At 31.3% G+C, this 5,000-nt stretch overlaps 1 non-coding gene across 1 annotated transcript; it reads right to left on the bottom strand.

Moving 5' to 3' along the window:
• Window positions 1-525: 525 nt before the first annotated feature.
• Window positions 526-609, bottom strand: TRNAL-CAG (transfer RNA leucine (anticodon CAG)). The gene has a single exon. It is a non-coding gene; the product is annotated as a tRNA-Leu (tRNA).
• Window positions 610-5,000: the final 4,391 nt, after the last annotated feature.

Below are 5,000 nucleotides of genomic sequence, written 5' to 3'. Positions count from 1 at the left end.
TGAAAATACACCAAACTTTAGGAAAATTTAAAACTGAAAATACACAAAACTTTAGGAAAGTTTAAAACTGAAAATACACCAAACTTTAGGAAAATTTAAAACTGAAAATACACAAAACTTTAGGAAAGTTTAAAACTGAAAATACACAAAACTTTAGGAAAATTTAAAACTGAAAATACACAAAACTTTAGGAAAGTTTAAAACTGAAAATACACAAAACTGTAGGGAAGTTTAACAATCAAAACACACAAAACTATAGGAAAGTTTAGCAATCAAAACACAAAAAAACTTTAGAAAAATTGTGCATTCAAACACAAAAAAATAAAAACGACAGGAAATGTTAGCACTCGAAACAGGGAAAATTTTAGGAATATTTAGCATTAAAACACGAAAAAAAAACTTCATGACCCTAAAGTTTTAGTATTCAAACACACAAAACTTTCAGAAAGCTTCGCATTTTTTCACTCTAAACCCATATTCTACCACGCCACATTGCAACTAACAATCCTTCTTTTAAAAATTTCGTGTCAGGAGTGGGATTCGAACCCACGCCTGGAAGACCAGACTGCGACCTGAACGCAGCGCCTTAGACCGCTCGGCCATCCTGACTTGATATCGAACGTATCGTCATCTAAACTAATCGTAAAAGTAAACAATTTGAAGCTTGATAAAAAGAAAAAAAAACCTTATCACAGGAAATGCCTTTTATATTATACGAATAAACAGCTCAAGACACCAAAAGCGAACACGAATACCTCTCGTGTCTTTTCATCTCTTCTCTACTTGCCTTTAACTCTGCGACTCTTAACAACAACAACAACAACAACAACAACAATAACAATAACAACAACAACAACAACAACAACAAAAACAATAACAACGACAACAACTTCCTAATAATAATAATAATAATAATAATAATAATAATAATAATAATAATAAGACTTGTCGAGATAGACTGTCTTGGAATGATATATGAGGAAAAGAGGAAAATTATGACCAAAATTGTTAATACTTAACAACTCTGTAAATAAATGTCATAAATAGACTGTGTGTATACACACATGAATGTATATATAGATACATAAATATATATATATATATATATATATATATATATATATATATATATATATATATATATATATATATATATATATATATACACATATACATATATATATATATATATATATATATATATATATATAATATACTGACGATGGAAAAACGCAGTAACAATAAAAACCGTAATAGGGCGTTTTCTCAAAGAAAATTAAGAGGCAATTTAGTAGGTCCAGGTCCAAAGTGCTACACCAGACCTTTTTTCATCTAGAGATTATTACCTTTGAATATGAGCTGTTATTATGAGCAAGAAGGCCGTGATAATATAGAAACACTAAAGACAACATTAAAAACGACCACAATAACAAAAACAGCCCATATTCTTTACCCTCTTATAATTTATTCTGCTTATCATAAGTAAGTAACCAAAGTTCGTTCCCTCGATCAAGGGAAAAATGAAAGGTTTAATGAGAGAGAGAGAGAGAGAGAGAGAGAGAGAGAGAGAGAGAGAGAGAGAGAGAGAGAGAGAGAGACATTTGTAGCCTAAGACGATTGAAAATACATTCGGTGTCAATAGAAGAAATATAAGAGAGAGAGAGAGAGAGAGAGAGAGAGAGAGAGAGAGAGAGAGAGAGAGAGAGAGAGAGAGAGAGAGAGGAAATATTTATAGCTTAATTGAAAATAAATTCGAAGGTGTCAATTGAATATGAGAGAGAGAGAGAGAGAGAGAGAGAGAGAGAGAGAGAGAGAGAGAGAGAGAGAGAGAGAGAGAGAAATATTTATAGCCTAATTGAAAATAAATTCGAAGGTGTCAATTGAAGAAATATGAGAGAGAGAGAGAGAGAGAGAGAGAGAGAGAGAGAGAGAGAGAGAGAGAGAGAGAGAGAGAGATAATATTTATAGCTTAAGACAATTGAAAATACATTCGAAGGTGTCAATAGAAGAAGAAATATTATATATATATATATATATATATATATATATATATATATATATATATATATATATATATATATATATATATACTTTGAATCATTTTAATTTGTAATGATGATAGGAGTTTAAATTCTACATAATGTTTAATTTCTTACGATTCCATTACCGATTCTAATAAAAACAATAGTAAATAGTAATCAAAATGATTGAAATTCCTTCACTGATAATGAATTCCTACGTAAAAAAAAAAAAATCATCTATTAACTTCATGAATCTACAAATGAATCTTGTTATGACGGCATGATTAAACCGCAAATAAAATTAACAATAAGGGTTCGTATTTGAGGGAATAAGTTGGTCAGGAAGATTAAAACTGTGAATTTTATACTTCCGGCGTTTTTTTTTTTTTTTTTTTCGAGAGGGGCTGAAGATAGGATTCGAAAAGAAGTTACAAATAACAACATGTTTGCTTCAAGTTAGGTTTCAGGACACTTGAGAGCTGTGAATCTCAAAGTTCAGTCTGAAAATCTCTAATATTATAAAAATGTCCTTTATTATTATTATTATTATTATTATTATTATTATTATTATTATTATTATTATTACCAAAATAGCAATAATAATAACAATAATAATGATAATGATAATAATATTATTATTATTATTACTATTATTATCATCATTATTACTATTAATACCTCCTCCAAAGACGTCGGAAGGAGGTTATGTTTTCACCCTTGTTTGAGTTTGTTTGTTTGTTTGTATGTGTTTGATTGTGAACAGCTTCCTGGCCATAATCTTAATCGTTGAGTAATGAAACTTGAGGGAATTAACTGGCATATAAAAAGCTGGTAATGATTAAATTTTGGAAGATCAAGGTCAAAGGTCAAACTCATGGTCAAGCAAAACGTCCAGTTCATGAATCAGCCATAATTTGGACATCCTGTCACAGAGACTTCAAACTTGGTTCATCTTTTAGTGTATGAAAATCCACGCCAATCAATACATGTTGAAGGCCGAAGATCCAAGTCAAAGTCGAGCATAAGGTCGAGAAATGAGCTGCCGTGGCGGAGGTCTGCTGCTATAGTTTTTTTTATATTTCGGAATCGTTGCCAGGTAAGATCACACTTTGTAAAGGGCAACTTAACCAAGACGAAAAATAAAATCAAGATTATAAAATATGAAGTTAATATTACCCGAAAGCCAAAAACAAATTATATAATAGAAATATTCAAAGTCAAAAACTTAATTTAGAAAAGACTCCTTTACGCTAGCAGTACTGTATATATCCCATCGTATGCAAACTTCAAAATATCAGACTTACAGCGAATGTTTTTTAAGTTGAGCAGGCTGACATAAATTTATTTTTATAGTTTATGTAAAAGATCTTTTTCATAGTTTATGTAAAAGATCTATGTTTATGTTGTTACTGTTCTTAAAATATTTCATATTAATTGTTCATAACATCTCATATATATACTTTATTTGGTTTCTTGTTCCCTTTCCTTTCTGGGCTATTTTTCCTTGTTGGAGCTCCTGGGCTTAAAGCATCCTGCTTTTTCCAACTAGGGTTGTAGCTCAGATAATAATAATAATAATAATAATAATAATAATAATAATAATAATAATAATAATAATAATAATAATATTTTGAAAGCCAATGTAATTTACTAATCAATAATCTCACCAGCAACGAACGGACGAATGCACTAGCAAAAAAATCGATCCCAAGAAAAACAACAACAACAACAACAACAACAACAACAACAACAACAATAATAATAATAATAATAATAATAATAATAATAATAATAATAATAACAATATTTTATAAGCCAATGTAATTAACTAATCGATCATCTCACCAGCAACGACCGGACGATTGCACCAAAAAAAAAAAAAAAAAAAAAAAAAAAAAAATGGATCTCCGGAATAATAATAATAATAATAATAATAATAACAATGATAATATATATAATATTTTAAAAGCCTAAGTAATTAACAAATCAATCATTTTACCAGCAACAAGCGGATGATTGCACAAGCAAAAAATAAATAAATAAATAAATAAATGAATAATAAAAAAAAGAGGACATCCCAGAATAATCAAAATCCCTTCGCGAAACATCAAAAAGCGCATGTGCCTTCATTAGAATGTCCCGGTCTCCCCTAAAATTTGTCAGCAAACTCCCGGTGGCTTCTTTGCCTTTTATCACCCAGCACCATAAAGCCGATAACTTCGCCTCGTCAAAGAAAGCATAATTAGCCGTATTCGCTCGATCATAAAAGAAAAATCACGACACGGCATAATAAGTTTCAGGTCATCGACACCCATTTTTTTTTTTTTCTTTCTCGGGAGGGCTGAGGGAACTATAAGTCATGGCGATTAATCTTTAACAATGTTAGGCGTGATAATGGCCATGCACATCACGCACGTGTATAATGATGTATTTAATATCCATGCGTTTATGTATGTATGTATTTATGTATGTATGCGCATATGCATGTATGTATAGATGTATACTATACTAAAAAAATTTTAATGAGGCGCATTTGCACTGACTCGCAGCGGTGCCCTTCTAGCTTAGAAGAGTTTCCTGCTCTCTTATTGGTTAGAATTATCTTGTCCCACCAATCAACGATCAGGAAGCTTTTCCGAGCTAAAAGAGCACCCCTGAGTGTCACTGCAAATCTGCCTCACTAAAAAGAATTGACTATAGTGCACCCGAGGCGCCAAAAATGCCATCTAAATATTTAGATGAATACGCACATGAACATATTCAACTCTATCCACTCCCTCCCCCTTCTTAAGCGGGGTTTACACAGTTGAATGGTTCGTCGAACTCTGTTGTCGAACTCGGTTGTCAAACCTAATTGTCAGACGGTTCGAAGAGGTGGAATCACTCACAAATGCATAAGGTTTGTAGACAATGAACCCCGGTACACAAAGGTCAGGAAAGAATAGTCTTTTTCGAACAAAGGTGTTCGACAACCTAATA

Source organism: Palaemon carinicauda, chromosome 10 (assembly GCF_036898095.1).
Source record: "Palaemon carinicauda isolate YSFRI2023 chromosome 10, ASM3689809v2, whole genome shotgun sequence".
Lineage (NCBI taxonomy): Eukaryota > Metazoa > Arthropoda > Malacostraca > Decapoda > Palaemonidae > Palaemon > Palaemon carinicauda.
The sequence above is the reverse complement of the archived record's forward strand: the minus strand, read 5'-3'. Positions and strand labels throughout refer to the sequence as shown.